This window comes from Nicotiana tomentosiformis, chromosome 5 (genome assembly GCF_000390325.3).
Source record: "Nicotiana tomentosiformis chromosome 5, ASM39032v3, whole genome shotgun sequence".
NCBI classification, from domain to species: domain Eukaryota; kingdom Viridiplantae; phylum Streptophyta; class Magnoliopsida; order Solanales; family Solanaceae; genus Nicotiana; species Nicotiana tomentosiformis.
In genome coordinates, this window is record NC_090816.1 from 21118399 (window position 1) to 21139091 (window position 20693).

Consider the following 20693-nt stretch of genomic DNA (forward strand, 5'->3'; position numbering starts at 1 on the left):
TGATGATACTTGTTATAGAGGAAAACAGAACTAGCTTTATTACTAAAATACCCATGGAATCTAAGTAAGCAGATGTGGACACAAATCTGATTTGGGTTTTGTGGGGGTTATTAAACTGGTTTGTATGTGAAGGTAAATTTTTAACTAAAGAACAATACATGTCACTGTTACAATGAGGGCCCCCTCCCCTTTTTTTTAGTGATAGTTTCGTGAAAGAGATTTATATGTTAGCAGAAAATATAGAGATTTTTAAATACATATTTTTTATTAATTGAAAATATATTTTAGTATTGTTAATACATTTAGTTTAAGTCCTATGTTTTAACGAGTCACTAAATTTTGTTAGCTATTTATATGCTATTTGAAAATATAGAGAAATTCTAGTATTTTTTATTTTTATTTTTTTAATATTGGTTTAAGATGTGCTTAAATAAAGTGATATGGTCACTATTGATTTATATAGCCAACCTCAATTTACTTGAAATTCAATCATAGTTGTTATTAAATTATGGTACTGTTTGAACTAGTTTAATTTGCAGATACTTAGACTATTTTATCAAGTACCGATTGTTTCTACCGACATGAGTATTAAGTAACTCTTCTCCTCAAATCTTAAATAGATTAAAAGAAATTACTTAATATTATCAGCTTTTATTAGAATATAAATTTTTATCCCCCATAATTTTTATTTATCCTAATCTCATACCATTGTGAACAATGAGGGTCTTTGCTGATAGTGAGGGGTGGAGATAGCATAGGGAAAAAGTAGGTAAAAACCATTGTCTAGTTTTTATATTATACTATATAATAATTAGGTCACATATCTCTAGAAATGTTCACATGGGATCGCTTAGAAAGGTACATTTCTTTCATCAATAGTCTCCCTCTTCCCCTTTCTTTTTAGCATTTCTTTACCCTTTCCTTTTCTTATTTTTTCCTTTTCCTTTCTTTATTTTAATTATTTTATTTACATAGTGTTTGGAAAAATAATGGGACTTAAGTTGTAGGTAAGAATACAAGGTTTTTTGACAAATGTTCAACTTGTATTGCATATAATATATACTTGAAAGCTAAAAAATGGATGATAAAGAGTGAAGTGGGGTGCAAGGTTTGCTTTACAAGAATGGACATGTCTGAATATGAGAGGATAGTTTTATTAATTCAAAAAAATTAAATTTTAGCGACAGACAAATATTGTACTATTTCATCACTAGTTAGTTGATGACATCGGTCGCTAAAAATTAAGCACTAATACTAGCTTTTTTTTCTTTTCTTTTTATAACAATATTTTTTTCGTTTCAATTTGTTTGTCACTTTTTTCTATTTTTGTCTATTTCAGTTAGCTTCTTTATATTTATATTTTGCCTTTACTATGGACCCAAATGATAAAGCTACAAAGTATTTTGGCACAAAGGGTATATTTGGTACTTAATGCATATTTATCACTTGCGTCAAAAAATTTCTTTCTAAAATTAATCCTCGTATCTAGTCAAATACTATCAAATAAATTAGACTGTATGTATTATGTCAAATAAATTTCTGTTGTATGTACTATGTAGCCTTTCCAAGTTTATAAATAACCTAAAAAAAATTGGATCCAACCTCAATTCTGTATACAATATACATTTCTTTTGTAACTTATAGTATTTTATTCAAGTTCTCGTATATATCTTACTTACCTTTTGAGTAGAATGATATAGGGAATTTAATGCATTTTAGCATTTATCATAGTTTCTACAAGTTTTAAAAGACTCTACATTAATTTATGGAAAAAATATATAACGTGGTCTACGAGAAGTTGACTCCTTGAATATGTTTATTATAATTAACTAGTCAAAGAAGTAAATCTCGTAGGCTTCTTGATTTCTGTATTAATTTGTGTAACTCCAGTTATCATTTGAGATTACAATGGGTTCGTTTACTATTTTTCTTTTTGTTAATTTTTTTTAAATGTTACTTTTACGTACTGTAAGAAATTTCTTGTATTAACCCTATGTTTCGAATACAAATTAATTCAATGAAACAGTAAAATCAAATAGTGTTAACATGTAGAGTTTCAACAGCTATTGCATTCACGTCTACTACTTTTGGCTTGAAATAAATATATAGATAAATCGGTGATACTTTGCTCCCATAGTAATTTAAAATCTTTGCGGTAGCACCAAGGAGATTCAAAAAGTAAAGTATACATAAAATTCAACATTTTATATATACATAAAAAAAAATTGACATTATATATACAATGTAATTCTGAAAGACCCCTTTATTTATTTCTAACTTATTGTTATTGTTGTTGTGAGAACAAACAAGATACTTTTGGTAGGGGCTGTTAATTATTCGAGAAGTTGAACCATTTATAACTCTCATTAAAATGGGGCATATGATCCAGCTGTTTCTTTCTTATTTCTACCTTCTTTTGCTTTCATAAGCATGTCATTTACTCATTTGGCTTATTTACATATTACAATGGAGTTGTCTTGTGAGCATTTCACGTGCACTGAGCTTTCACTACCAACAGTTTTATGCTTCTTTTTAGACTCAGTTTTGGACTATTCAGTACCCTAAAATGGTCATATCTCGATCAGGATAAAAACTACTGTAATTAATATCATGCTCTCGGATTTAAGAGGTGTCTTTTGCTAATATCTCATAGTCTATCTTCTATTTATAATCGCAGGCTTGGCGCAATTGGTAAAATTGCAGCTGTGTGCCCAAGAAGGCACGAGTTCGAGCGTGAAAACAGCCTCTTGCAGAAATTTAGGGTAAGGTTGTCTACAATAATCCTTTGTGATCCGGCCGCACCCCGCGCATAGCGAGAGATTAGTGCCACCGAAATGCCCTTTTTATTTTCTATTTTGCGTCACTAGTTTATGTTTTTCTTAATCGCCACCTCTACCTTTTCTTCGTGTTTATCTTCAGATTGGATTGCCTGACTTCCTTCAAACCTTACTTGAAAGGCTTGCTTTCTTAAAAAGTACGACATAGCCAGAATTTAAAGTTTATAAGTTTAAGATCCCGGTGAATTCTATTAAATCAATCCTTTGGATTCATAATAGTTTGATTATTTTTAGGATGACTTTTGACCTATTGCAATAGTCCTTTTTCTTATCCGAAATTAGGACCGGCTATGCTCTGTCACAGGCGAGCGCACATTGTACGAAGAGGGGTCTCTAGAACCCGAAAATTTCGGCAAAAACATCATATATATATATATATACTTGCAAATACCTTCAAAAAATAGTCAGACATTAACAGAGGTTTCGTACTAATCTTTATAAGTTGTGATAAATTTATATTGAATATCATGGTGTTTCGTGCACGCTAAATCTTGGGTCCACCTTTGTCCTCTTATTTAAAACCTAAAAATTGAGCCTCTTCAATCTAAACAATTTAATCAATCTTCAATGTAATTAGGGAACAGCATTATTCTGCAAGTTGCCTTATAGATATGTTCCAAAGTGTTGAACTGATTGAAGTCAATTAAAGGAAAGAGTGTACGTGGAAGAATCCAAAGATTTGACAAAGGATAATTGGGAACAAGTGGGCCTTTATTGCTGTCAGTCATATCACTGACTTGGCCCACGTAGGCCCAAGTTTCTTCAAATGGGAAATTTGTTGGCAAAAAGTGGGCCTTTAGTGTAGTCAGTCTTATTAATAACAAAAGGGATCATTACAACATATAGTCAATCAAATTTATTGTTTAATTTTTTAGCCACATAGATTATATACTAGTTATACATGGTTATACAAATATTATATACAAATTATACATATATTATACATCTGCTTGTTATTTTTAGTTTAAGCAATTAGACATGCAGCTATACATGTACTAACTATGGGCTTGTCATTTGGGCCAGGAGTAACCTTGACAAGGCCCATAGCTTCAAATGACTCTGGAATACATACTTTAGGAAAAATGATATTGTATAGCTGCTCTTAAAATAATAGTTGAAAAAATATATACATAAGTTATATGCAAAAATTATACAAATTTTATACACTTTTTTTGCTATCGAATGTAAATAGTTTCTGTCGCAGTCTAAAAATGATAATACGCATGCAATTGATTCAGCTTCCGCCAATGAGAAAACAGAGCTCCATTAATTAGTTAATCTCCTACAGTCAATTGCAAATTATTTGTACTGTAAGACCTTTTTTTATGTTACTCCTTAGATCATGCTCCTATTTGGGCTAAACTTCATGTTTAAAAGTAGTTAGACAAATTTTGCCCGGTAGCTAAACAGGAGTTAATCTAGCCACAACTAGTTTGTCTTAACTCTTCTGTTTTTTCAGTATTTCTTTGAACATATTCAAATAAATTTTATAAATTTGCTATAAAAGAATTACGGGAGAACTCTTAAACTATAGGGAAACTTACACAAATGTCCCAAATAAGTCTCAACTTACCAACCTCTAGTCATTAGTCATAGACTTACCAAAACTAGCCAAGCACATATAAAAATTGAAAAACCAAATAAATAAGGTTCTTTCTCTCAAAGAATCATATGCAAAAATCTCCTCCCATATTTTTAAATGTGATTAGTAACATTAGATGCAAGACGGAAAGGAAATTCCATGGATGAGGTAGCAAATAAGGTGATGAAATACAAAAAAAATATAATATTCCAAAAATCTAAGCAAAAAAGGAACTTTTTCAATGGGTATAGTTGAAATTCATTGAAAACATATAGATAAGTCAATATACAAAATTTGAGGAAGATTGGAGGTGATTTGGACTGGTTTTATATCAAAATTAGTAATTAAATCGAGTTCAAAAAATGCTTCTACGACACATGTATCGAACATGTATCACGCATGTATCTCACATACAGTTATACATGTGACACACAATTGATACAAATATGATACATATGTGATACACAAATGATACATGGTGTGATACACATATCATTTTTTTCATGTTCAGTTTTTACTTCGAATTTTCAATTCAAACCACCTCAAAACTTCACCAAATCATCCCAAAACTGAGATTCAAGCTCTTTAAAATGTACTCAATCTATTCTAATAACACTCACTCAAAAGAAAATAAAACTTTGACCTTTTTTTGCTAGCTAATTGGTTAATATTAGTAATATTTGACTAATATTAGTAATATTTTATGAATTGGCCAATTTTGATAATGAGCTACTTGTAAATAGACATAACTGGTAGTTTTCCTAAACTATAATCTAATTAGAGAAAGCAAAAGCCCATATGATTGTGCGAGTTTTTTAGGGGGGAAATTAGAAATAGCCAGATTTATAAGTGATAAAATAGTCATAGTTTTAAAAGTTATCGAAATTTAGCCACTTTTTATGTAAAGATAAAATCTAAACAAAAACTCCCTTAAAATCTGAAAAAATTCCATCATAATATGTTGGAGTTCGAATTTTTATATATGAAATTCCAGCATAATGTGCTGGGGTTCCAACATAATATGCTAGAAGTTTAAACGATAGAGTTCCATAATCCAGCATATTATGCTGGAACTTTCTGTGTTTCAGCAAAACAATGGCTATTTTTCAATGACTTTGCAAATGCTGGCTATTTTTCGATTATCAGTCCGAAAACTGGCTAGCTCGTACTATTACATTTTTTAGTAAGATCAGAGTAAAGAAGAAAGAGGAAAACCTAAACTAATTACTAATCAATTATAAAATATCTTAATAAAAAGGTTATATATAGACTATAATTATTCCTCTAGCAAGAAAAGAGTTAATATTTTAAAAAATGAAAACTGTAAGATATATTCAGAGTTCAATTGTAAGTCAGGGTATTTCCAACCATGCATTCAGATATGGTGATAGCTAAAACATTCTGTCAATAGTCCTTCCACTTGAGATGATTAATGAGTAAATAATTTTTCATCTTCTAAATCTCTGCCAAAGACAAGTTTCCATTTTTTTTTATTCTGGACCATACAAACTACAAAATACAGATCAAAGAAAGAAAAAGAAGGGAAAATACAACTGTTTTTAAAGAAAAAAAATATTAGTTGTAACAAATATGTTTATTTATCGAATTTGTGATAATTGCTTATATTTTTTGAATTCGTCAACCTTATCTTATCTCCTATAAATAAGAGTAAAAGGGAAAATGATTTGCTTGAACAAAGTTGGGAGTTGGAGCAATGGGATTCTAGCAAACAAAGCTAGTAACAATATTCCCTCAAAAAACACTCTTGAATAGCTGTAGCTATGGGGTTTTTCTGGCTTGAACGGGAAAAAATTCATGAATTTTTTATTTATTTATTTAGAAAACGAACTTATTGGTTCAACAAAAGGTCTTGGCCAAAACCAATCTTCTAGGAGAGAGAGGGCCTAGCTCAACTTTTTTTCTTTGAAATTATGGAGGGTGGATGTGCGCCCGGCTCAAGTATATCCGGGGCCTAAAACCAAAGTTTAATAACAACAAACAACAATAACAACAACCCAGTAAAATCTCACTAATGAGGTCTGGGGAGGGTAGTGTGTACGCAGACCTTACCCCTATCCAGAAGGAATAGAGAGGCTGTTTTCGAAAGACTCTCGGCTAAAAAAAAAAAGAAGACAAAAAGACAAAAAGGAAGACAATATTAGTATCACAACAACAATCATAGGATAAATAGGAACACCATGAAATCCAGAAGAAAGATGCAAAGCAAATGAAGACAATATTAGTAAATATTAGTATCACCACAACAGTCATAAGAAAAATAGGAACACCATAAAATCTAGAAGAAAGGTGCAAAGCAAAAGCGATAGCTAGTAAATAGGACATGCACTGAAAAGCGAAATAGTAAGCCACAACATTCCCACTAGCTATCTTAGACAAAAACCCAATATGGCTAGTCCTACCATGGTACGAAGTAAGGCACGACTCAACTACCTCTTAACCTACAACCCTAATACTCGACCTCCACATCTTCCTATCAAGTGTCATGTCCTCAAAAATCTGGAGCTTCGCCATATCCTGCCTGATCACCTCTCCCCAATATTTCTTAGGCTGCCTTCTACCTCTTCTCGTGCCATCCGCAACCAGCTGCTCACACCTCCGTACCGAAGCATCTGGGTTTTTCCTCTGAACATGTCCGAACCATCTAAGCCTCGCTTCCCGCATCTTGTCATCAATGGGAGCCACATGCACCTTCTCCCGAATATCATCATTCCTAATCTTACCTATCCTAGTATGCCCGCACATCCATCGCAATATCCTCATTTCTGCTACTTTCATCTTCTGGATATGTGAATTCTTAACGGGCCAACACTCAGCCCCATACATCATGGCTAGTCTAACCACCGCTTTATAAAACTTACCTTTGAGTATCGGTGGCACTCTCTTGTCACACAGGACTCCAGATGCTAACCTCCACATCATCCATCCTATCCCAATACGGTGTATGACATCCTCGTCGATCTCCCCTCCCCCCTGGATAACCGAATCAAGGTACTTGAAGCTGCCTCTACTCGGGATGACCTGCGAATCAAGCCTCACATCCACGGTCACTTTCCCTGGCTCAGCGCTGAACTTACACTCCAGGTATTCCGTCTTCGTCCTGCTCAGCTTGAAACCCTTAGACTCAAGAGCCTATCTCCAAACCTCCAGCCTCTCGTTAACATCGGCTCGCGACTCATCAATCAGAACTATGTCATCGGCGAATAACATGCAACATGGCACATCCCCTTGAATATGGTGTGTTAATGCGTCCATCACCAGGGCGAATAAGAACGGACTGAGTGCAGAACCTTGGTGTAACCCCATTACAACCAAAAAATGCTCAGAGTCGCCTCCTACTGTCCTAACCCGAGTCTTAGCCCCATCATACATGTCCTTAATCGCCATAATGTAGGGAACCGACACACCTTTTGCCTCCAGGCATCTCCAGAGAATTTCTCTAGGAACCTTGTCATACGCTTTCTCTAGGTCAATAAACACCATGTGCAGATCCTTCTTCCTCTATAGTTCCATCAACCTTCTAACAAGGTGTATAGCTTCTGTAGTCGAACGACCCGGCATGAACCCGAACCAGTTATCGGATACAAACACTGTCATCCTCACCCTCGCTTCAACCACCCTTTCCCACACTTTTATGGTATGACTCAGTAATTTGATACCCCTATAATTGTTAGAACTCTCGATATCACCTTTGTTCTTATACAATGGAACCACCATACTTCACCTCCACTCATCCGGCATCCTCTTCCCCTTAAAAATAATATTAAATAACCTAGTCAACCACTCCAAACCTACTCTCCCCACACACTTCCAAAATTCCACCGGAATTTCGTCTGGCCCGGTCGCTCTGCCCCTACTCATCTTACGCATAGCTCCACGACCTCCTCAACCTCGATACGCCTGCAGTACCCAAAGTCACGATGACTCTCGGAATGCTTCAATTCGCCTAGCACAATATTCTGATCCCCTTCTTCATTCAGAAGTTTATGAAAGTAAGTCTGACATCTCCTCTTAATCTGGACATCTTCTATCAATACTCTACCATCTTCGTCCTTGATGCATCTCACTTGGTCCAAATCCCGAGCCTTCCTCTCTCTCTCAACTTGGCCAGCCGGAATAACTTCTTCTCCCCACCTTTTCCCCCCAATTCCTCGTACATACGACCATAAGCCGCAGTCTTAGCCTCTATGACCGCCAGCTTAGCCTCCTTCCTAGCTGCCTTATACCTCTCCATGCACACTCGCCTCTCCTCCTCACCTATGCTCCCCACTAACTTCAGGTACGCCGCCTTCTTTGCTTCCACTTTACCTTGGACCACTTCATTCCACCACCAGTCTCCTTTGTGCCCACCAGAAACGCCCGTTGAGACCCCTAACACCTCTCTCACAGCCTCCCTAATACAGTCTGTTGTCGCTTACCACATAGTGCTCGCGTCACCACTTCTCCTCCAAGCTCCCATAGCCGACAACCGCCCCTCCAACGCTTGGGCTTTATCCTTAGTTAAGGCTCCCCACCTGATTCTCGGTCTTCCTCGAGTAAACCTTTTCCTCCTCTTTAAAACCAAAGTTTAATATAAGGCCTAAATTTTTAAAAGAAAGTTATACGATATATTTTTATTTAAAGTCTATTTTTCTAGCTTTTTGAGATACGAAGGTGTTAATAATATTTTTTTATAATCAATTTTCCGTAATAATTCATTTTCAATTGATAATATAGCCAACTCATTTAATCTTTCTTGAGATATTGTTAATTTTAGATAAGATTTTATCTAGCAATAGAAGTATAAAACTATTGGAAGCTTAAATTTCTTAGAGAAAGAAGATGAGTAAGAATATTAAAGAGAAAGACAGAAAATATGTAGGGTTTATGAAATATGAAGAGATCGGCAAAAGAAAGATTGACTTGAATAAATTAAAAAAAGGAGAGTAAATATTTTACACGTTATATAATGAAGGAGTAAGAAGTGAAAAATTGAAACCCCGAAAAAACTATTCATCTACCCCTATTTAAGTAAGTCAAATTATTACTTTATTCATGTATCTAAAGAGCTTTCTTTTCTTTTATATTAAAAACTCTATTTTCATATTAAAAGTACTAAATATTTTTTTTAAATACCTATAAACCTATTATTTTTTTAAAATGGGGCCTCTAAAATTTGGGGGCCCAAGGCACAAGCCTTATTACTCAACACATTAGAGCTGACCCTATGGATATGTAGCTTCAAGCAGTGTTATGGGATACGACTTTGTCAAATTTTTTTAATTAGATATGTATATATAGATACTGAACAAAATAAAAAATTTGGGTATAAATATAAAATATAATATTACCTGTCGTTATATTGTTTTATCAATTTGTTCATATTTTCAAATACTGTCACAACTTACGGAGAATTATGCGTCTGTTATTGGAGTAATGGAATCATTTATGCAACAATATACCAAAAAATATTGAGACTTTAATTTTGGATCAGATACGGTGGATCCAAAGTCAAGTGTCGTTCTTTTGTATCTTGAAATATTCTGGATATGATTCAGTTTCCTTTTGTTAGGTATATAAGAAGGAGTGGATTGCAACGTTGGAATATGAGTGTATTATTGCAACCAGAATATAGGTGAAAATAGCTTCTTTTATAACTTTAAAGAGTGGAATAAAGGCAACGTTTGAATATAATTAATCTGCAGATTATGACACATATGAAGATATATGCGATAATTTGAGCTTTGAAGACGGATTCATTATTTAAATTAATTTAGTGGATTCAACTTTAATTTTATTTTCTTATTATTGAACTAAACACTTTTAAAATTATGGGGTCAAAATTTAACCTTTTTAAATTTTTCTGTAGTATAAATAGAAATTTCTTATATGACCTTTCAATACTAGTTTGTGATTTAAAGAATTTTTTAATTCAATAATATAAAAAAAGTAACTAAGTTATGTAAAATTATTAATACTTTCTCATACAAAACAGTGCCCGAAAGATCGTTCTACAAATTGAGTGATTTCACTCCACAAGTGTAAATGTTAGTAACAAGATTTCATAATTTTCATTGATCACTTCATCCTCCATAATCTGTGATGCATAATCAGAATTAAATGCTTTCCAACATATATAAATTGTATTGATTGGTTAATAGACATTTTTTTTTTTATGTAGATAGAATGGGAAATGGAGGGGAAAATAAAAATGTGTTATAAAGTTCTTCAGTAACTCATCATTTCATATATGGTAGACTAGCGTGTTTGGCCAAGCTTCAAAAATTAATAGTTTATTTTGATAAGTGTTTTTCTCAAAAGTACTTTTGATGAGAAATAATTTATTTTGGGCTAATTAATTTTAAAAATATTTTGAAGCAATAATTAGTATTTGGCCAAGCTTTTAAAAAGTATTTTTAAGTATATTTTCTTAAAAGTGCTTTTAAGGAAAAACTATTTTTTTCTGTTTATCCAGAATTATTTCTGCTTCTACTAGAACATACTTTTTTTTCTTCTAAAAGCTTGGCCAAACGAAAAGCTTGGCCGAAAACTTTATATATATATATATATATTGATTGATTGATGTCTGTGGCACACCTCAACTAATTGAAGTTTAATGTACATTAGCGTTGTCCTACGCATATTTCTTTTCAGGATTCTCTAATGCATATGGTAGCTTTTTATGACGTTATTGTCGAACTTATAATTCATTGTTTCTTGAGCCGAGAGTCTATAAAAATCGGCCTATTTATTTTTATGAGATAAGGTTAAGGTTTGCATACATACTATCCTCCCCCGACCTCATTTATGGGATCAAACTGAGTTTGTTGTTGCTGTCGAACTTATAATATAACAATTATATGTCATTTTGTTCAATTTCCAATGAAGGTTAGCCGAAAAGAAATCCAATTATTTTTTAAAAAATATATAAAAAGTTCATTGATCCAAATAAACTGTTCTAACACGACCCGACGTGTTAACAATCAAAATTCCAATAATGTTAAAGCATTAATAGTTATAGTTGCAATTTGAACATAGGATCTCCATGTTGTTCTTCTATGACTTTATCACTCAATTATCTCCCAGGAACTCTAATGCATAATTGAGATAAAAATAAGTCTTAAAATACTAAATGTGGGGGGGGGGGGGGGTGGGGGGGGGATGAGCTAGAAGAACTACTAATTTTCTTTTTAATTTATGAAATTACATTCGGTTACAATTTTACATTTTATTTCGTGTGATTTAAGATGTTTATAGCTGAAAAATATTGAAACACTAGTAAGTGTCACACCCCTTTTTCTACCCGCAAAGTAATATTGTGTGGATTAAAGGGTTTTTCCAATTAAAGTGACAAAATTGAGTATGGATTATTTTATTTACAGAGTCGCCACTTAGAATTGATTTTGTTGGTGTTCCAAGTCACCTTTTATTTGAATCCCTAATCAAAGGAAGATTTGACTCTATTATTATTAGTCTGCAAAAATAAAGTCCGGGTAAGGAATTCTGTTAACCGGGGAGAAGGTGTAAGGCATTCCCCGAATCCCGTGGTTCTAGCACGGTCGCTTTTATTGACTAAAATTTGGCTTGAATTATTTTTGGATAAAATATGTATTATTTGCCTTAAGTTACTATTGTCTAGTGCTGCTTAATAATTAATAATTTTGGCCTAGGAGCGTGCAAGCACACAAAGTCCTTATTTGATTATATGTATTAAAACAAAGAACGTGTCAGTACACATAGTTTAAATACAATTAATATTGAAAAGTCAAGGAGCGGGAATGCACACATGACTACTTTATTAAAAATAAAATCGACCAAGGAACGTGTATGAACACATGGTCTACATCTCAAACGTGCCTAAAATTGCCTATCGCTTAAATTAATTAAAAGGCGCTTCTTTTTTATTTATTACTTGTTCGACTGGAAAAAAAATATTATTATTAAAAATAATTTTTACTAATGCAAGACATTAAACCCGGGTAGGCTTATGTTAAGCTTTCATGGTATTGGGCCACTTATTTTATTTAACAAAAGATAATTTATTGATTTTAAAGAAAATGCCCATCTTGCTTTCTATTGTCATTGGGCCTATAAATTTTAGCTTATTTGGACCATGTTGCTTAAGAGCATCGATGACCAAGACAACACAAAATAACAAGTATTCTTCTAAGCCCAAATTACTTCTTACATTGATGTCCAAACTAAAAATTATTTTTTTTCATAAAAGAAACTTACATGCTAATTATTATATTTTATCTTCTTAACCAACTATTTCTTAAGGACTAACAGAATATTTCTACTCATCTACACCAATCATGGCACTAATCAAACTACACTCATTAACAACATAAAAACCACGACTAAATATAAAAACTACAAAAAATGGTAATACTTCAATGCTAAAGAGAAGAACTATATTAAGTATAACATTATGTTGACTATAATTCAAAGCATCAAAATATTTGAAGCTAGAAATCTTTCTTAGATAATTATACATGAACCATGAAAGTAACTCACGGAAAAGAGCCCAAACTAAACAAACACGGTTAAAAGTGGGGTCTTTATCTTTTCCTTAAACTAAGTAATCTTAACATAATGCAATTTCAATCACATATATAAAGAAGAAAACGATAATTTAACTAATTTTTAACAGATTTACATGATAATAACACTAATATAATATTCATCTTGAAACAAAATCAGATCTAATATGTTCCATCAACCAAACCAGGATCAAATCCTTCTTATTATCATCAAGAATCTGCAATATAAGAATTTGAAAGTTACCTGGTTTGTGGAATAATAAAATACAGCAGTGCAGCAACAAAAAATTCAGCAGCAAATACAGTAGAAACAGCAGCAACTCAAGTGTTAAGACAACCCAGAAAACTCAACAAAGATGCTTGAAACTGGTAGCTATCAACTTCACAAATTGCCTAAGGAATCTTTTTATTTTTCTCGAGGTTTTTGCACTCAAATAATCCTCACAAAATACTGAAATTTCAGCTTGTTATATGTATTAAGCTGCTGATTTTTCTCAAAGATATATGTCTTTTTGTAACTCTCCAAGATGTATTTCAGTATAAGATAGAGTGTCCCCCTTTTCAATGAGTAAGGAACTCTGCATTCTAAGTGTAAGACAGTCCCTTTTATAGGAGAAAAACAACCCTTTCAATAGGCAAATAAAGTTAGATTTTTGGACAGATTTTGGTTCACCAAAAATCTGTCCAAAAGACTGACTTTGTGTGCTAAACACTGTTCAAGGTCTGTCCCAAAGGTGAAAGGACAACCTGAAAATCTGCTGTGTCAGAAGCAAGGAGAAAAAATATCCTTTCAGCCACCCTACTAGTAAAAGTAAGCTACTATTACCCTATTTTGTGATAAAATAAACTAAAGTTTAGATTTTAACCATCAACAACAAACTACTTGCTCAACACAAATCAAGCTTGGACATCTATGAACTGATAAAGCATAGACGAGACTAAAAACGTAATTGAACTAAGTATTAAAACCAACTTGATGGGAATGAATTGGATTTGTGCAAACTAATTACTAAACAAACAACTAAATTCATAAACTAATTCTCAAAACAGAACGAGCATCGTTAATAATCGAACAACGACTAACAACAACTAAATAATCGACTAACTAAGTGAACGATTTAACTAATATACTAAAGATCATGTTTAAATCAATAACGAATCTAACAAACCACTAAACTAAATAGAGATAGCTAATTAAATAAACCTAACTTGAAACTCTAATTAACAAGAAATAACCAAAACAGAAAGAATAAATAAATAAAAAATAAAAAAAATCAGAAACTACTCTACTAAATAAAAAAAATCAGAAATTAATTAAAGAGATGACGATTATACCTAACAAGTATGCTTGAAGCAGAAAAATAGCTAAAATAGAGGTTCGGGGCATTTTGGCGGTGGTGAGGCGGTGGAGCCGTGGCGGCGGCGAGGAGCGGGCCGGCGGCGACGGGAATTTTGGGGGTGAAATTGTAGGAAAAGATAGGTCTCGTGGAGCTCTATCCATTCATGTATGTGTTGTAGGGTAGCGTTGGCCGGAGTTTCAAGAATTTGGACCAAAAAGTGGCGGCTAAAGTTTCTTAGATCTAAAATTCAAGGAGTTTGAGGGTTTTTTGAAGGAATTGGTTTGGAGATATGGGAAGAGGAGGTTGTGGAGATTATATGGTGTTAATTTGGAGGTGTTTGGAGGTGGTCCACCGTCGGTGGATGATTTTCGGCGGCGGCGGCGGCGGTGGAGAGAAGAGAGAGAAGAGAGAGAGAGAGAGAAGAGAGAAAGAGTTATGGGTGAAATGAGAGAATTTTTCAGATTTTTGAGGCTTTAAATACCTCTTGAGAGATCAAATATGGACCATTAGATCAATGGGTGATCAATGAGGTGAGATTTGATCTTGGGTCACTTAATGAAACGACGTAGTTTTGAGGCAAAACTACGTCGTTCCGGACCCTTTCAAAGGCAGCCCCTTATCTTGCACTTTTGGCCACTTTCTCTTTCATATTTGGCCCAATTTCTTTCTTAATCCTACTTATTAAACTAAATTTACACAAACAAATAAATTAATTAAGTAACTTATTCAAATGATCAATTAACTAGATTAATTCACCAATTGAATAGTTACTTAATTCCTAAAATGCACAAATAAAGAAAGAACTATTTTTTGGTATTTTTATGATAGGAAATATGCAATCAAAGACACAAAAATTAGGAAATATAATTAAAGCAACAAAACACTAATGACTTTAGGAGGTGTTAAAATAGTACAAAAATTAGGTATTCACAGCTGCCCCTCTTTGCTCGAGAACATGAAGAGTTTTCGTGCAAAAAAAAGTGAATGCCATGGCTAATTTTTGCTCACATATTACTCCAATGAAAGCATTTTTTTTTAAATGGTGACCGAACCCTGCTTCCGAGGAAGCCTACATATCCTTATTTAGACGAATCAGGTCAGTGTAGTTCTAAGAAAATTTGGTAGCTGGGACTACCAGACACTAGATTTAAGACTGTTGTTGTTGCTGTTACTGTTACTTGCTGCTTGCATCAAAAGGAAAAGAGAAAGAACTACATATGTCTGGAAACTAAGAGTTACAAAATTCCTAATCTATGTGTCTTGTGGAGTCAAATCTTGATTCTTGACCTATTCGCTTGTGTTGACCTTAGATTGGATCTTGATGCTCTTTGAGGAAAGGATCATGGCTCATTCTCGATTGCTTGCTTTCCGGATCAGAGTTCGGGAAAATGAAACTCGAAAAGCTGGGCTGCTGACACATTATCCAAGCTAACTCCAACTATCTTGTGACAGAAAAACTTCTTTATTATGATGAGAAAGCTGAAACTGCAAGCTTTAATCGTCACAACATGTGCTCTACGGCAGGGCCTGCAAAGCCATCAAAGACAAACAAAACGAACAAAATTTTCTGCCCCAGTTTGGCACTGAGAAAATTTTGCAAGTTATTGGGTAAAACTGCAGGTCAGCTTATTTTATTTGAAAGATCCAAAAATGAAACTAAAGGCTCCAAAACGGATGTTCTTATCTTAGGTATAAAATTGATATAACTTGGACTTAGGAGGTGCGTGTCCCATGGGTATCATTGGAATGGCTGTGAGATTGAAGGACTCGAACTAGGAATTGCATCTCCTTGGAATAATGACTCATATTAGGGAGTGCATCTCCTATTAAAATGAATACGGTTGACTCAAGCTAGGAAGTGTGTCTCCTACGAGTGAGGTTGAAAGACTCGGACTAGGAAGTGCGTCTCCTAGGATTAATGGTTAATATTAGGAAGTGTGTCTCCTATTGGAATGACTCAAGCTAGGAAGTATGTCTCCTACGAGTGAGGTTGAAAGACTTGGAGGTAATGTAACCAGGGGTTGGCGCCCTGTATCACTGATAAAGAATGTAACTAGGGGTTGGCGCCCTGTATCACTAAGAAAGAATGTAACCAGGAGTTGGCGCCCTGTATCAATAAGGGGGAATATAATCAAGGGTTGGCGCCCAAACTAGGAAGTGCGTCTCCTACGAGTGAGGTTGAAAGACTTGGAGGGAATGTAACCAAGGGTTGGCGCCATGTATCACTAAGAATGAATGTAAGTGGGGGTTGGAGCCCTGTATCACTAACAAAGAATATAACCAGGGGTTGGCGCCCTGTATCACTAAGGGGGAATATAATCAAGGGTTGGCGCCCAAACTAGAAAGTGTGTATCCTACGAGTGAGGTTGAAAGACTTGGAGGGAATGTAACCAGGGGTTGGCGCCCTGTGTCACTGAGGATGAATGTAACCAGGGGTTGGCGCCCTGTATCACTAACAAAGAATGTAACCAGGGGTTGGCACCCTGTATCACTAAGAAGGAATATAGTCAAGGGTTGGCACCATGTATCAGTGAGAAAGAATGTAACCAGGGGTTGGCACCCTGTATTACTAAGAGAGAATATAGCCAGGGATTGGCACCCTTTATCGCTGAGAGGGAATGTAACCAGGGGTTGGTACCCTATGTTACTGAAAGAAGTATAACCAGGGGTTGACACCCTGTATTACTGAGAAGGAATATAATCGGGGGTTGGTACCCTATATTACCGAAAGGAAACGTAACTAGGGGTTGGTACCCTGTATTATTGAAATGAGTATAACCAGGGGTTGGCACCCAGTATTACTGAGAAGGAATGTAACCAGAGGTTAGTACCCTGTATTACCGAAAGGAAATGTAACCAGGGGTTGGTACCCTGTATTATTGAAATGATTGTAACCAGGGGTTGGCACCCGGTATTACCGAAAGAAATGTAACCAGGGGTTGGCACCCTGTATTACTGAACGGAGCGTAACCAGGGGTTGAAAGAGTTCTACCTAGGTTAAACTACGAAAAGCAAACATGGGCGAAGAGTAGTTCTACCCAGAAACATGAGCTGGTACCCCCTAGGTGAAAAGGTTCTACATGCGTTAAACTACGAAAAATAAGCCTGGGCGAAGAGTACTTCTACCCGGAACTATGAGCTGGATCCCCCTAGGCGAAAAGGTTCTATCTCGGTTAAGCTACGAAAAGCAACCTGAGCGAAAAGTACTTCTACCCGGAACTATGAGATGGATCCCCCTAGGCGAAAAGGTTCTACCTTGGTTAAGCTACGAAAAACAAGCCTAGGCGAAGAGTACTTCTACCCAGAACTATGAGCTGGATCCCCCTAGGCGAAAAGGTTCTACCTCGGTTAAGCTACGAAAAACAAGCCTGGGCGAAGAGTACTTCTACCCGAAACTATGAGCTGGATCCCCCTAGGCGAAAAGGTTCTACCCGGGTTAAGCTACGAAAAACAAGCCTGGGCGAAGAGTACTTCTACCCGGAACTATGAGCTGGATACCCCTAGGTGAAAAGGTTCTACCTGGGTTAAGCTACGTAAAATAACCTGGGCGAAGAGTACTTCTACCCGGAACTATGAGCTGGATCCCCCTAGGCGAAAAAGGTTCTACTTGGGTTAAGCTACTGTAAAACATATGAGCGAAAAGTACTTCTACCCGGAACTAGGAGCTAAACCCCTCCTAGGCGAGAAGGTTCTACCTGGTTTAAGCTATGAAAATGGGAGGTGTGGACAGTAATGATGCATGCTACGAATAAAGGAAAGTGGAGATTTTGCAGAAACTTACCTTTGGTGACATTCGCCCTTTGAGAATCGCCATTCTGCACTGCTTTGATCCTGCTTCAAACAAAGAAAAATTTGTGAGTTTTTAAAGTGGTGGTCGGTTTGTGGCCTTGATGCCCTTAGTAGTTTAAATTCACCCCTCCACTGTCGAAGAACTGATTTTGTCAGTGTGATACCGAGGTTCCCAAATACTTTGTATCGCTTTCTAGAGACATTGTCTTTCTGACATTGCCCCTGGCTGTTTCATACCCGGATGTCCATGGTACCGCTAATCCTTGTCCCTAAGGCAAGGCAATTTTCCTTTAAAATCAAACTTAGTTGTCTTTCACCTAGAACCAATTTCTGACTGTAGTGCTTATCAACTTTTCCCATGAAGCAAGTCTTGCATAGGCGACCTTTTCAGTTTCTTTGAGACATTTTGTCCCCCTTATCAAAAGAGATCACATATGGATTCCTGCCTTCGTCAATGCCGTATATGCTCCAAATTATGCTCGGTATTACGGGGAAACTGTGGCCAGTTTTGCAGCCATTTTTTTGCTTTGCTTTTGATGCAAGATTAGACCAAAAGGGAATTTATGGAAAAGAATAGAAGAGCAATTGGAAATGAGAAGGAATTGTGTCTAAATAAAAGGTGTCCCTTTTGGGGAGAGAAATAAGGAGACTTATCTGGAGATATGTGCCGACTTCAATGAATCATGACATGCATTTTGGACTGGACACCTGATCTGTCTGAGCTGTCTAATTCTCAAAATACGTCGCAAATGTTCATCTTGAAACTGTCTTAGTTGTGCTCATGCCGGAGCATCGAAGACCCTCATTCGGCTAGTAGCGCCCTTTGCGGGTTTTCGCTAACTGACCTCTCTCATTTCTCTAATCACTGGCGCCTTACAGTGCCCATACGGGTTTTCACTGATAAGACTCTCTCATTTCTTCTTCTTCTTCTTCTTCTTCTTCTTTTTTTCTCTAAGATACGGCACGCAGATGGTTGGCCAATGCCCCTGGCATGGGGACTTCAAGGATTCTCAGAGATCGATCAGAAGTTCTTAACAGGAAAAGGCAAAAGGAACCTTGAACTGAATTATAACTTTTGGAACTGTTTCTACAGGAAAACCCGTAAGATAAAAACAAACTTCTGCCCCAGTTTTGGAGTATTGGGAATATGGATTTGTGTTGCGATGGGACCGAACCCAGGGTAAGGCTGCCTACGTATCCTTTCGGAATCAGGTCGGACGTAGTTCAATGACTAAGAAAATTTGTTGTTTGACTTTTTTTTTTGGTAAGTACACATGTTCCAAAAGGGGGAAAACAAGGAAGAAGAAAAATACAGCTTAAAAAGGGGTAACAAAAGGGTGACACTTGCTTGGAATAGCGAGCAATGGTAGCCTTCGTCATCTCGATCTAAGAAAATCATGCGTGAAAGTTCCACAGTGGGTATATATCAGAGATAATATCTTTTGACTGCATCTGCATTAATTGTCATGTCTGGTACTCGTCCTTCTTCATCTACCAAGTGCAAGGCCCCTTTGGGTAACACTTTCTTAATGATGTAGGGTCCTTTCCAGTTTGGGGCGAACTTTCCTTTAGCTTCTACTTGGTGTGTAAGAACGCATTTCAAAACGAGTTGGCCTACCTCGAAGTGCCTTGGACGCACTTTCTTGTTGTAAGCGCGTGCCATTCTTTGCTGGTATAACTGGCCAAAGCATATTGCTGCTAGCCATTTTTCATCGATCAACATTAATTGTTCTAATCGGGTCTTTACCCATTCTGCATCTTCAATCTCCGACTCCATAATGATCCGAAGAGAGGGAATTTCGACTTCAGCCGGTATTACAGCTTCCGTCCCATATACCAACAGATAAGGAGTTGCACCAACAGATGTGCGAGCAGTCGTGCGGTATCCCAAAAGAGCAAAAGGCAACTTTTTATGCCATTGTCTCGAACCTTAGATCATTTTCCTAAGAATCTTCTTGATGTTCTTGTTCGCCGCTTCAACGGCTCCATTGGCTTTTGGCCGGTAAGGGGTAGAATGGTGATGCATAATTTTAAATTGCTCGCATACCTCCTTCATCAAATGACTATTGAGATTGGCTGCATTGTCAGTGATAATGGTATTTGGGATACCAAAGCGGCAGATGATGTTGGAATAAACAAAGTCTACCACTGCTTTCTTGGTGACTGCTTTGAAAGTGACGGCCTCCACCCATTTGGTGAAGTAATCAATTGCAACCAAAATGAATCTATGCCCATTAGAAGCCTTTGGCTCAATTGGCCCAATAACATCCATTCCCCAAGCAACGAAAGGCCAAGGAGAGGACATGGGATGCAACTCCGAAGGTGGCGAGTGAATCAGGTCACCATGAATCTGGCATTGGTGACACTTGCGAACAAAACTGAAGCAATCTCGCTCCATTGTAAGCCAATAATACCCTGCCCGCAGAATCTTCTTCGCCAAAATATATCCATTCATGTGAGGTCCGCATACCCCCGAATGCACTTCATTCATGATCCGCTCAGCTTCTGTGGCATCTACGCATCTCAACAAGTTCAAATCTGGGGTCCTTTTGTACAAAATTTCCCCATTCAGGAAGAAACTGTTGGCGAGCCGCCTTATAGTTCT

The 20693-nt window shown here is 36.0% G+C and overlaps 1 long non-coding RNA gene across 1 annotated transcript; it reads right to left on the minus strand.

The window, feature by feature from the left end:
* Nucleotides 1-12833: 12833 nt before the first annotated feature.
* LOC138910810 (uncharacterized) lies at nt 12834-14745 on the minus strand. The gene is made up of 2 exons (XR_011415964.1): nt 14295-14745; nt 12834-13177 (listed from the first exon to the last, which is right to left on the minus strand). It is a non-coding gene; the product is annotated as an uncharacterized lncRNA (long non-coding RNA).
* Nucleotides 14746-20693: the final 5948 nt, after the last annotated feature.